This window comes from Pungitius pungitius, chromosome 14, assembly GCF_949316345.1.
Source record: "Pungitius pungitius chromosome 14, fPunPun2.1, whole genome shotgun sequence".
Lineage (NCBI taxonomy): Eukaryota > Metazoa > Chordata > Actinopteri > Perciformes > Gasterosteidae > Pungitius > Pungitius pungitius.
The window spans coordinates 15,702,479-15,716,899 of NC_084913.1; the positions used below are offsets into that span (position 1 = coordinate 15,702,479).

The window sequence follows — 14,421 nt, forward strand, 5'->3', positions numbered from 1 at the left end:
AATCACGACAAGCTTGGCAAAAACACAAATATATATATATATATATATATATATATGCCAATATAATTTTTAGCCGTGGACCAAAATAGAAACCAAAAACCAATCCTAAACACAGTGCAGAAAAAAAAGGCCAGCTATCTCGACTGCAGAGAGTCTCCCCATCTCCCCTGGCCGGCGAGAGCAGAACACACTGGTGTGCTGGCTTTTGACCACGGCAATTTTAATCAGCCTTTTTCACACTTCATTGGGAATTCATCGCCGCCTTACCCCTTCAAACATTGTTTGGGAGAGTTATCAGCGGCAGGCAGCACATCCGGTAATTATACATGCAAGGTAACGCTGCGAGCTGGGCTGAATATTTCAGCCAAATGCATGTGCTGCTGAGAGGCACTGGAGGGTACAGCTGCTTCACAATGCCGCGTCTGTGGCAGCCATGATTGAAGAATGGCGTCTGAGAGTCGCATCTACAAAGTTGTCACTTGCTAAGCCATGTGAAGTGGGCTGGAACGTTAAGTGTAAAGCAGCTTGATTTGCATTTCAACAAGTCAATTTTGGAAAAAAGGTTCCCTAATGCAATGGGGCCCAACCACCGGGCAACTGGGTCTTGGTACCAGGCCGCAGAGACAGAAAAATAAACAAACAGACAAACTGACCATTTTTTTCCCTCCCAAATGTGCTGACCCCTCTTGATACATTTCCCAAGCGTCACTCCATTCTATTTGTGCGCAGCCATTACTACTACCTCCTCCCGTTGGTTTGTTATTTTGTCATGTTATATATATATATATATATATATGTATAGTCTACCAAATAAAGGAGGGGAAAAGAACACATGGTTGCTTTGCAGAGGCAGGGAAGCAAAATCAAAAGGCTTCCAAAAAGATCCAGGGCAACATATTCTGACATAGCCTAGAGTATGATCTATATTTCATACCATCAGAACATCAAAATAAGTGTTCATATGCTATAAAAAGCCCATTACGGTGCAGTACTGTACATTGCGAGCCCTGGTATAATATCACAGTAAGAGAGAACAGTATCGTACATGCAATTGGCCCATATCTACTCCCTGTCATTGAATTGGCTTTGGAAGGAGATAATGAGGAGTAGATGGTTCAGAGAGGGATCATTATTTTACCCATGGCGGGGGTCGCTTCTTGCCGGGGTCTGTAGGGCGCCTTCGCCGAGCTAATGTGGAGAAATGGAAACAGATGGAACACATGACTATTTGATCTGCAAAGGGCTCTTGGAGGCTTTGTAGTAACTGAACTCGACTGCTTACAGGCAAGAGAGTGGGTTGTATACGTCTGTGGGGGTGTGCGTGTTCTGAGGGAAGTGCGTGAATGTGCCTGGGTGTGGGTGGCTATTGTTTGCGTGTGGATGTGTGTTTGTCCATCTGTTATCGTGCGTGCGAGCTCCTCTAACAATAAAAGGATTTGTTTCACACAGCAAGCGTGCGGGCTCCTAATTAGGATTGAGCAATGATCAGCTGAACAGGTACAAGACGCAGCAGCTTACAGGTCTCTTGGTTTCGTGCTGAAAGCTTTGAGTGCTGCTTTGCTGCAGACCACCCTGCCACACTTCCTGATAAAGGCACTATTTACTTTGGGTTTGTTATAAAGGTCCATTATATTGGAGAGAAAGCAGAGATCTCTAAAACTAGGCCTCGCTCATCTAAGCAATCTAGGTTGAGTATAAGCAGCAAAATAGGGTATGCTTCATTTTAGTCAGCTGTCCCTTTTAATTTGTTTACTGCAGTACTCTACCTTTGAACTGTCAGCGGCAGGGATGATTTTGTGTGTGACGCGCTCTCCATTCTGAAATGTTCATTCACAGATATACACAAATACACTCAGCATGTAGGTCTCATCTACCCCACACATGCGGTGTGTGCATATTCTGTATCTGTGCCAATACATGTACCAAAGTGTCTCTCTATTCCAGGTGTCCACCACAAAACAGCATGCCAGTTGTTCAAAATATATCCAAACACATATGAAACATACTAGAGCATATGGCTCCGTACTGCACAATGCACAGTGGAGAGCACACTAGTCAGGTTCTGTATTATTCTATTGATCTTGCTGCATTGCCGGTGCTGTCTCCATGCCTCTCTGCACAGTATTCACAGTTGCTGCAGCACTACCATTTATTAGCACTGTGTGGACTGGCCTTACACACAGACATCAAGCTACTGTAAGCACACACACACACACACACACACACACACACACACACACACACACACACACAGTCACTGAATGGGGTACATTATCACATGTGGCTCCCTGTAAGGCAAGATTGGGGGACATGACTGGCTGATGTGTGTGTGTGTGTGTGTGCGTTACTAACGGCCACACCTGTCAACAGTACTCCATAAGCTGGGTGCTGATGCTATCTGACATCCTGGCTGCCATGGGAGGGTGTGTGTGTGTGTGTGTGTGTGTGTATTTCATGACCGATTGTATGAGTCATTGTTATGCCCCCACTGCTATTTTCCCCAGAGGACCCTCTAGAGTCTGACTGGTGGTTTCAGTGTGTGTATTAGTGTTTTTTGTCTGGCTGTGTGTTGAGACCCTATTAACAGCTGGCCCCTTACTCACATAGTAAACAAACACATTTTATGTGATATAGTCTTGTAGTGCTTGAACCACATTCAGAAATACAGTACAATGTCCTGAGGATCTCACACTCTGTAACAACAATCTGCTGTAATTTATGGGAAGTTTATGATGATACTTTGATCCACTGAGTTGGACTTACACCCAGAGAGGACATGTAGCAGTCTACATTGAACAGACATGATGCTCGAACTGGGATGAAAATGAGTTAGCCTAACGCATAATATCACAATCTTCCTCATACAATGAGGTGGGAAGCTGACATTCAGCTTGTGAGAGTATGTGCCTTCTCGCCAACGAGCTTAGGGAGGGGGGGGGTGGTGTTTGGTCCCTGTTATGCAAGATGGAAATGAGTTTGCCACGCTTTGCTGTAGCCAAGCTATTTTGGAACGGCTCACATCAGAAAGCGCTGGGCCGAGCAGGAAAATTAGGTCATTTACAAGATCAGGGCAGTGGCTTCTTTCGAGAGGCGAGCGTTGGCGACGGCTAAGACTAAAGAGATAAAATGTGTGGCGCGCCATTTATTCAAGGCAGGTGGTGAAGAAATTTGTAGTTAAATGAACAAGATGCACCAGGTTGACACAAGCGGAGCAACATATTCATGGAGACCTGACAATTACCTCAACACATTGCAGCAATGAAAGAGAAGCAGGGATGCTTAGCTAAGCAGTGCGGAGCTTGGAATTGCTCCTGCATCTCGTGGCAGATCCCAGTCCACACCATGACTTTCTTGTCTGAATGCAGAAGTGATGCTGACACAAGGGAGGGCGTGTACGTGCTGATTTATTATGCAGTGGGCACAATTGGTGAGGGGGAATAAAATATGATGGCATCCTTCTTGTTAACAACAAACATGTGATCCATCCGCCTTGTTAACTGCTGATCTGAGATCAAGAAGTGAAGGCGAAGCTTCCCGGTTATGTCTCAGATAATCATCCACTAGGAGTGATTTTTTTTAGAGAGGCCGGGATGACAAAGAGATACACTGCAGTCAGGACCAGAGCGAGACAATAGACGAGCGGAAGGTACACAACCAAAGAAGCACAAAAAGGAGCAGAAGGGACATTCCACTTGGCAGAAGCAGCGGCAGCACTTCTTTTACTTTAAAGATGCAATCAAGTAGGTCTGCGGATGCACAGTACGGCTACACAACAAATCCTCAAAACATCGTGGTGTGGGCTAAAATAGGTTTGGGATTTAGGAAGCCTATGTTTAGCTGTGATAATGGTTAGTAGAACACCAGTATAGTGTAGTAAAAGAGCCATGTTGTGTAGTACAGATAGACAATTCACACTGCCATCATTGCAGCGGAGTAACTTCAACCTAGTTGACCTGTAGCACACAGCGTAGGTGTCTACCGGTGTGTGTGTGTATGTGTGTGTTCCCGTCAATCATTCTACTTGTAAGAAAGAAAATGTGAATTTAAATTGATTCATATACAACCTAGCACTGACGTGTGTTGTCACCATAACAACTACCACCAACCATTTTTCTCAAATGACCAAGGCAAACAAGTTCATGTCAGTTCTACTGTTATTCCACTGAGAAGAGACAGGAAGAGAGAGACATGCTTCGATAACGGCAAAGGGCAGACAGGGTGAGGGTACATGAGGAGAGACACTGCAACCACTGCAACAGCGTGTGTGTGTGTGTGTGTGTGTGTGTTGGTAGGAGGGCCCTGAGGCGCCTTGTCAGCGGTTGCAGGGGCCCGTGTCTGAGGAGGCCTCCAGGTAGCACGAGAGCGTGCTCTAGTTTCTGTGTGCTAACGCACATGCACAGTGTGTGTGCACATAAAGACTAAACACACGTCAGGGTTTATCACGCTGGTTCTTTAATACTGGAGTACCTCAAACTTTACCTAGCCAAAGTTTATCGGCTCAATCAAATTATTCAGCGTCTCTGTATACCTACTGTCAAAAAGGATTGGTTTGACTCAAATGTTCATGAAAGAAAGACTAATCTATAAAGACTATCTAAACCAAAACGGCCTCATTCAGACACCTTTAACGAGGAGCCAGAGCGTTCTCCAAGAGTCTGACAGCTGAGCTAGTCAAAGCAAGCTGTGAGCACTGCGTGGTCAAAACCGAAAATCCAATCATTGTTTCCCAAACAAAAGCTGCCTGTTCACAAAACACAGTTATTGATCTGTGCTGTGTGTCAATATTTATGCATCCATGTCTGTTTATGTTCCATCTGTTGCCTAAACTTTCATGTTTGCATGCATGTGTAAACTATGCCTGCCTGCATTGGCGCGTTTGGCTGAGTAGGTGTGTGTGTGTGTGTGTGTGTGTGTGCGCGCGTTGGATGTGCCGTCAGTCACTAAAGAGGGGCTATGCTGCTGTCATGCAATGACACCTCTTATTTGCTGCTATCCTGTGAAGCGGAGCTGAAGGCAGAGGTCAGGCCACCCTCACAGTGACACTGCTGCTCAGAGCACATCATGTCTGCCTGCCTGCCTCCCCACGCCGTGGCAGAGGCACCACCCATCACACACACACACACACACAAACACACACACAGAGCAATACACAGACACATTAATATAACCAACGTACTCACTCTTACCCTTGTTCACAGTAGCCCTGTAGTTTTAGCTCCCCCCCAAATATAATGTAAAGGTGCCCAAACCCGGGCAGCAAAAGCTAGCATTGCCCTAGCCTGGACATGCGCAATGTAACGTTGTTTCTGGTATTATTTTCGGACGATCGCCTTGTAATATTCAATAATCATATAAATTCATTCATGTCAATGTATCTACAGGAAAGTTACTTTGATGAGAGAAAGTGGTGGGACCCTCTCGAGCGACGATTGGAGGTGTTGAAGCGGGATATCTTATTGTGAAAGGCCAGAATTGGGTTTCCGGATATGTTGACATCATTGGACAACCCATTAATCTCTTTCTATAAATAGTTTGACCTGATAGTCAGCTGAAAACTGCCCAGGTTAGGACACGGTTACTGTATTTGAGGTAGAAACCATTGCCCTCTTTAGTGTGCAGAGCACAGGATGCGGCCTGCATATGAGGACACCTCTAGTTCTTCTGCTCAATGCAACCCTACAGACAATAGTCACCCCTCCCCCCGCACATCCTCCCTCCCCCGTCCTCGCCACTGTAGACCGTCTTTTCGTCTGGGCCTGTGTCACATGCCGTCATCAATTACCCATTAGACAGTGTAATATTCCCCCAATATTGCCAGCGCGCGACAGGGAGATTTTAAAGTGATCAAAACCGACAAATCTGATTTACAGAGCTAGCATAAATAAGGAGATTGTGCCCTCCCTGATTGCCCTGTTGAATAATGGATGCGTGTTTGGTAATCATTTTCCAATATCACACCACTTTCCCCGAGACTGGCCCAGCAGTCCTCGTCGTATTCCTGTTCTTTCCTCTCCTTCCTCATATCGGATCTCCTACTTTCCCGCACACTTTGATACGCTGGAGTCCTCTGAGACAACAATGGGAAGATTTACATCCTTTGTCTCCTTGATCCAAGGTATCTGGGGACTTTCTTGACATTCTGTAGGGACTCTACAGTGATAGCGTCACCGCTGAGGAGGCGGGTGTTGTTGGGATTAAAACCTATTGTTGTCTGAGTCATCTTGTTATCGTTGGGAGGGAGAACATTTCAACAGGTGCAAAACTCACACTTAATTCCTTTCAAAAGTTTGATGCAAAATGAGCAGACTGAAGTTAAAATTTCAGTTCCCTCGCTTCCGTCAAATACACATCTAAATCAAAGCGTGAAAGACAAAACATATTTCTAGTAAGTAACAATTTAACTGCTATTGAACAATACCTTGTATATACATAGTAATGTATCAGGCAAAGCGTCAACTTTCAGCCTCAGCTTGATGGATGTGAGGTTTAGCTTACTAAAGAGGCTTCCTTCCTGTGCGGATTGAAGGGTTTTAGAAAAAAACCTAAGTTGGAGGAAGCATAAAACTGAATGGCCTGCTTGTACCTTAGTGTGTACCTGTGTTGGGCCCTCCTGCGTGCTTCGGTTAGGCCCGTAATTAACCATGCTTTCCTGGAGACAAAGGCCAGGGTAGACTCTAATCAAACAGCTGACTCAACGACGTTTAAAACCCCGACTGAAGCCACTGAACAGCGACAGGCTGCTTTTCAGAATGAAGTGAATGTGTTTATATAAACTGTGATGTTTATGTTGAGTGGCTTATAAAGGCATGAGGGCAGTGATTTGTGTTTGATTGAGTCCTGCAGCTGGGCTCATTTTGCCTGGAGATCTTATACTGTGACAAGTTTTACTGCTGAAGATTTTAGGATCTGCAAAATGATTACGCTGAACGGTTATTGTAGCGTGGCAACATTTCATGGTCAGGGAAGCTTCTATGATCGGAGATCATTTAATCAGAGTAAAACCGGGAGTTACAACTTGATCAGAATTACTCAGCCACGACGGGTGGGTCGCTCCCGCGGGTTGTGTGTCCGTGTGATAGAGTGACCAGCTCTGGGGGGGTTTCTTCCTTTTTTGGAGCCATATTGCTTTGTTGACTGACGACCCGTCACCACATTCACAAAGATCCAACCACACTGATGCATATTGATCAAACACTTTCCACACGCAGCCATTGAGAAAACCCTGCTCTTATTTAGAAGTACCCCCTTTCTTCACCTTAGCTGGCAGCCACTGATAGCGTTGCCATAGCGACTCCAACTTTGTCTTCCTCTGAGGTTCAATTAATCAACGTACTACTGCCATCCCTGCTCTCACTCGCCCCTACGGGTCGATAGTGGGTACTACAGCTCTCCTTCTTTAGTAGCTTTCCTTAGTCACCACCTCTTTCCAATCACGGACATACAGATACACTGATTTGATTGTTTGTTGAGATGTTTATAATTGTGTTATAGAGATTGTTAGTTAGACTATTTCTGTAGATCTGTATTTCTGTAGTTCAGTAAACTCTGTTAAAAGAAAAAAACGTCTGTGGTTACGTGTGGATTTGGTGGTGGAAACAATCAGTACCGTATTTTCGCGACTATACGGCGCACTGAATTACAAGGCGCACCTTCAATAAATCGCCAATTTTAGAACTATTTTCATATATAGAGCGCACCGGATCACAAGGCGCATAGAAGTAACTGCAGTGAAACGTTTGACTGGGGCTGCGTTATGCATCCACTAGATCGGCTGTGCTAAATCAAACGTTATTAAGCGTTCTGAAAACTCTTCACTCCCATGGTAACGTTGTTCAAACGTTAATGTGGATATTAACAATATCTCTTTCGTTATTGGTTAATGAAAACATTCTTGGCAAATGCTTTGGTGCATCTTGCACCGAGAGGCAGCGCTGGAACAGACGGCGGACCGTCAGCGCGATCCCGACATTCAACTACGAGCTTTAATATACTGTAGCCACTCTCGCTAATTGTCTCTGGACAATGTGCTTATCTTCTGCTTTTATTGTGGAGAAACAGGCTCCTGTCGGCCGTAGCCTACGCCGAACAAAAACACACCATCGCTCTCCAAAACAACAACAATTCCCGCGTCCCCATAGGTGGCACTAAGATGAGTGACGTCACATTGTGCGCCCTTCACTGACCATCCCAAAACTCTGTAAAGTGCAACGCCGCTCCAGAACATGAAAACACAGTCCGTTACAATACGCTGTTGGAGCTGGAATTACCGCGGCTGCTGGCACCAGACTTTCCCTCCAATGGATCCTCGTTAACCAGTATGGATCAACCAATTGAGCCATATATACGGCGCTCCGGATTACAAGGCGCACGCGCCGTTTTTTTAGAAAAAAAAGGATTTTAAGTGCGCCTTATAGTCGCGAAAATACGGTATATAGCCCAGTGCTCGATCTTAAGCCTTCAAAATGATTTACTCTTAAGAAGTGAATATCAATTTGTGAATTATCTTATCTAGCGGAACACCTACTGTACATGTACCTTCCCTTCTGGTCACGGTTTGCATGCACAACTTTCAGATCATACTAAATGTAGCACTAAATTTGTAACAGTCCCAAGGTCAGGGCTTTGATCACGTCGGAGCAGCGCTCCCTCCAGTTGCTCCTATGTTCTTGGCAGCGGTCTTGGGAATGGGAAAAGGCCTAAGCAGGTCATGAAAACCCTTATTTACAGCTAGCTTGCTGGCTGTGTGAAGTAGGTCACGGCAACTCCTGAAATGGAACGAACCTGGCTAGCACCGTTGGATACTTTTCTTCGAATGCTCGCTGCCTCACAATGGCACCTGAGGGAAAGACACAGGCACACGTATTTTAACCCTCCGCCTCAGCTAGTCTCGATCCTACTGTAAACGTGTCCACACCCAGTGGGAAAGTCCGGCTTTCACAAAACAAATATAGGCTCCAAACACTTACTCTAATGCCTGTACCCTGGCAGAAGTTAAGCTACTAATACTATTGGGAGCATTCAAAGAGTATTTGCAGAGCAGTGACCACCACATCTAATGTGTAACAGCAAAACCCCCATTAGGCAGGCTGCCACCTTACAGTGAATGATCCCAGCGGGCTCCAGGTGAGGCGGCGTAATATACAGCTACGAAGATCTAATGTGGCACTCGGAGCTCATCATCATATGCTCGGACGTTTGCTACCTCTACACTGTGTCTGATGGGCTGGATAGGTGTGGGGCCCGAGGTGTAAGTGAGCGCTGTCCCCAGAGGTGATGGATGCCTGCGGGAGGCTGTTATGCCACAAGGTGAAAATGTCCATTAATCAGCCCCACTTCCTCCATTGCCGAGGCTTTCCCATTACCAGCGCGCTCCAAGCAGGCTGATTGGTTTTTAATTGGCCTGCCCGCCAGGAGATAGATCATGTTTTCCCTGAGGAAAGGCACGAAAGTGTGTGTGTGTGTGTGTGGTGGAGGGCCCCCGTGCTACCTCTGGAGGGATACCCACACAAAGATTGTCTCTATACGCCTATCTAACAAGAAGGATGAAGAACCAGGTCCGGGTGGTCACCTGTCACATGCAATATTACTGCTTTTGCGAGAGTAAAAAATTCTGTGGTGACATGACAGCTACCAATTAGGTAAGTAATTATACAAGCACACCCTTCCACATATGAGAATGAAACTGGCAGCTCCTTAAACTACATCTTAACCCCATCCTCCTGGTTGTGAAGTAACAGTGGCGTTAACAGCTGCAAAATCTGTATTGGAATTTTGCCTTGTTTCACCTGGTCACTGTCCAGACCCACATTTCAGTCTTCAAATACAGTTTTTGCAAAAATAAAACAGCAAAAGCTAAGTTAAGAAAAATCCACTATGTTGTTCTGAGTGATGAATGTGCCATAATGAGTAGCCTGTAGCAGGGACGCGTGTGTGAAGGACACAAGAGCAGCTACATCTTACACTTAGTAGACGTCAGTATTGACGTTGTGTCTGCTCAAATAGATCAATTCCCTCTCCGCCCTCGACTGACCACGTCATGGAGGCTGATTGGAGGGACACATTGATTCCCTGTGGTATCTTCACACAAAAACACAAGGATACACATTCAAGACGCAACCGCAGGCTGATCCATCTGCCATTTGTACAAGTTAGAAGAGAGGAAATCAGGAACTAATGTCTGAGAGGAAATGTTTAAAACAACCCCAGCTGCTGCTACAATTGTTTTGTGTGTATGTGTGTGTGTGTGTGCTATGATTCATCATAAGGAGAGGGAGCAGACAGCGTCCGTGGTGGAAAATATCCTGCGGTCCGGCCCTTCTGTAAGTGCGCCACAGCCTGGCGCTGTGAAGCCTGTCGTGGCCTTCACAGCAGGGACACGGGGCGATCTGCATGGAGTGGGGAGCTACGCTCCTGTTGTGGAGTTGGAGGCTGCACCCAGTGCAGCAGACGCTGGAATTTTGACGGACCAGCAACTGGTTCTGGGTACAAGTTGGTTTACAACGCATTGTTTTTGCACTGTAACACAATGTTGTGTTAACCATATATATCCATTTCTGATTAGAACAACTTTTCTCCCTAGATCAGAGCATCTGAGTTTACTGGCACCGTGACAAGCATTCTGTGTTTCCCTTAGGTTTAGGGTGTGGGGGGGTGAGAGGGTGGGGCATACACAGAAATAAAATGTGCGTCCTGCGCTTACTGTCGGCCGGTGGCGCGTGTCTGTTTGTGCCCATTGGGACGGAACTCCCCCGTACGCATGATCAGTAGATGATTGTAAACATTTTTTTAAAGGGCGGGGATGTCGGTTGGGGGGGGGGGGGGGTGTATACTGCACCTGGGTTTAGGGATAATAAATGTTAATTCATATCCAAACACATACACGCATGTGTGTTTTGAACATATTATGGTAAATGCATAGTATGTACATCAGTGTGCGCTTGCAGTAGTGACCACTGCAGCACACGGCTATAGTGTGAATGCACAGTCATGCTATAGCACGGTATGGCTCAGACATGCTAAGCACAGTGTTTGAATGTGTGACCCAGCCACTCAATATGGAGGCTAATATTAGCACATGCCCCCCCCCCGCACACACACACACCCCTGCCAACTGCATGCAGGGGGTCCCCAGGAGGCTTTTTGCAGCTCATTCATTAGGCTGCTGAGGAATATGGGACATAGAGTATCTCTCACGCAAGGCTGGAGTAAAGACCCCCTCCTCCCACCCACCATCACAGTCATTAAACTCAATCTGCAGACAAAGGTTTTTGAAAATCCCGCACATTTTCTACAATACTGAAATACTACATTTAGACAAAATGATAATAAAAGATGTATAACCACAAAGACTGTTAGAATGGCATATTCTGTACATTTCCTACAACCTCAGTCCATATTCCTCCCCCCTCCAGTTCTGACTAGACTGTTGTAATTATGAGGGGCTGGCTTCTTTCACTTTGACACCAGAGAGAGAACCAAGCGGCACAGAGAAAAGATGAAAAGTGTGTGTGTGTGTGGGGGGGGGTTCCCGCAATGTTGGTCGCAGCCAGAGCTGGCTAGCGTGCTTTCCCTCTATAATTTAATCACATTCAGCTGTCTCCCTGTCCTCGGCTCGCTCAGCAAAGCACATCAGGCACCATGGTGGCACGCACGCACACGCACACGGCACACTCTCGGCACACACCAACACAAGTCTCCCTCTAACAAGCAAGATGTTTCCTTCCTCTTGCAGTGATAGGAACCTCCCAAAGAGCATAACAGAAGTGCCAAGTCGCCTCAATAAAGTGACACAAACTGCCATCTCCAGGCAAACAAACCTATGACTACAAGGCCGGCATCCTGTTGGGATTATTTGTTACAATCCCTCAAATATCCCCAGATTTCCTCAAACACTGTCTCTCTCATTTGTTCACATGAAAAACACTCATTTTTGACACACTTTGGGGAAGGGAGAGGAGACACAAGCAGATCACTTGCGTTTGAAAGACATCTGCTTTCTGCTGTGTATGTACAGTGTTTGCCACGGGAGCACTGGCAGGGACAACATCTGACATGTAAATCACAAGAAGTACTGTGAGTTAGATGAAATATAGATCGGAGTGACTATTGCACGTGTGCGTGTGTACGTGCTATATGCATGCAACTACACCAGAGCTTTTACTGTATTTAAAGTTGGGAACTAGAGCTCTCCTCCGACTTCAAATCCCTTGTTTTTCTCTCCCCGAGTTTCTCTTCTCCATCTCCTCTACTTCTAGTTGTTTTCTGGCAGTCACAGTGCCTCTGTTCCCTGGATGTGGTGTCCTCGCTACCCCCTGGACCTCCGGCTGACAGCAAACACAACACATCGCTCTCCATGAGAGACTCATTTTAGCAGACTGAAGCCCTTCAGGAGCAACCACATTTAATAAAACTATTAGAACCCTTATTTTATTTTAATTATAATAACTACAATATAATGTTTGATTGAACTGCAAAACAAATACGTATTGATGAAAACTGCTTCAGTGCTTCAGACTATCCTATTCCCAACACAGATTAAGTTTTCAGTGAAGCATTATCTACAGTACGAACACAAACTTACAGTGTAAACTTTTAAATGGGTGCCCATATTTAACCGATAGTTCTGCATGCTTCTTTGTGAAATCACACAGCATTCAGGAGGGAAGACATTGTTCCTTTTCCAATAGCAATCAAGGTAAAAGCGATATGACATAAACACGATATTATACATACCAGAGCAACTCGACTGGGAAGATAAAGTAACCAAATCACCTGAGCCCACCAGTACTTTTACTCACTTAAGTCACTGCACCAGCGACACGGCATCACATGACTTGAGCCATCTAAACAATTAGCAAAGACCGACGAGCACTACAACACAAACTGTGTCCAGTTAAGCATGACAGTTTGGAAATATTCTATCACACCACTCAAATATTTTCATTTCAAGATTGTCGAGGTACAATGAAAGCAAAGGAATAAGATGTAATACAACAAGTCAAAGTTACCTACCAAGCAGTCTTCGCTTTAAACTTTCCCTCACGCTCTCCAGAATGCGCTTCCTCTCCTTTTTCCAGTCTTTCCTTTACTTCTCTCCCAATTCACTAAGTGTATTCACTGCAAACTTCTGCTCTCCTCCTGCATGCAAATCATTTTTACGACTTGAGAGATGACTGGGAATGAGGGAAGGAGGAAGAGCGATAGGGAGAAAGGATGACAGAGGGGTGGAGGAGTAGAGATAATGGTTGGAAGGCAGGCGACCAATGGGCCTGGAGCCTAATGGAAAAGGGGAATCAGGACACACCAATGAGGCGCAGCCTGAAGAAAGAGCGAACAGGAGAGGGGGAGAGAGAGGAAAAGAGCAAGAGAGCGTGGAGGAAACGGGCGAGGGAAGCAGGGATGGCGAGAGCACAGTCGGGAGGAGACGCTTTAACGCAGCCCGAGAAAGACACTGAGGCAGAGAGAGAGCGCACAGAGAGAGCAATAGAGAAATAGAGGGGGTGCGTAGAGGGTGTGCACAGTATGTGGAGGGAGGCGAGCATCCCGCGCAAGATGGAGAGAGTGCACATCAGAGGAAGAATGGAAGGAAAGGAACGCACAAAGAAAGAGAAAAAAGGAGGCAGGGAGAGGAGGGAGAGAAAGAAGGAAAGGAACTGACTTACCCAGGTACTGCTAGTGGCATCCTTCACACGCCGCCTCGCAGACTTCCGCACACACACACATACACACGCACCCACCCGGGCGATAGAGGCACACGCCGCACCGCCGCTGAGACTAACCAAAAGCTAAACAACAAAGGAGTGGACTGCCAAAGCCGACTGGTATACCCTAAAGCAATCCTGCTTGTGTGTGTGTGTGTGTGTATCTGTAAGCGTGTGTGTTCGCGTGCAAGTGTGTGTGTGTGTGTGTGTGTGTTTTTAGAGTCAGGGAGAGAGGGTGGGAGTGTGTATGAGCATGTGTTTGTGCTGGGAGGCGAGGGAGAGACAGTTGAAGGAAGCTTAAATGCTCTCTCTCCTGTCTCAGTCCTATGATCTGAACTGGTTTCCCCGGCTCTCTCTCTCTCTTTCTGTGTTTCTTTCTCCCTCTATCTGTGTATCTCTCGCTCTCTGTACACTGTGCATGTATGTCCTCTTCCAACACTCATTACGTTCTCTCTCTCTCTCTCTCTGCCTGCCCTCCCTTCCCCTTCTCCCTCTTATACATTTATTCAGGGCTGCAGACTGTCTGCTCTCAGAGTCAGTTCTTCCCACGGGCCCAGGGTAGAGATGGAGGGAGGAGAGAGAAGGGAAAAGGAGGGAGAATGGAGGAGGGATATGGGGGCGGGGGGGTTATAGTGAGCCATGTGGAACATGTGCAGTGCATTAATTTCAAATGGGAAAGACACAAATTTGTGACTTTAAGAAGGCGAAAATGAGCCAGTTC

At 46.1% G+C, this 14,421-nt stretch overlaps 1 protein-coding gene across 6 annotated transcripts in view; it reads right to left on the reverse strand.

Annotated features, from left to right (window-relative positions):
* myt1lb (myelin transcription factor 1-like, b) overlaps positions 1-14,191 on the reverse strand; it is a 78,942-nt gene extending 64,751 nt beyond the window's left edge. For 3 of the 6 annotated variants that reach the window (XM_062557228.1, XM_037486721.2, XM_037486719.2), the window contains exon 1: positions 13,012-14,191. The gene's annotated coding sequence lies outside the window, so the exon portion shown is untranslated. The remainder of the gene's footprint in view (positions 1-13,011) is intronic. The other 3 variants (XM_037486720.2, XM_037486722.2, XM_037486724.2) reach the window with 3 other exon arrangements.
* Between the last annotated feature and the right edge of the window lie 230 nt (positions 14,192-14,421).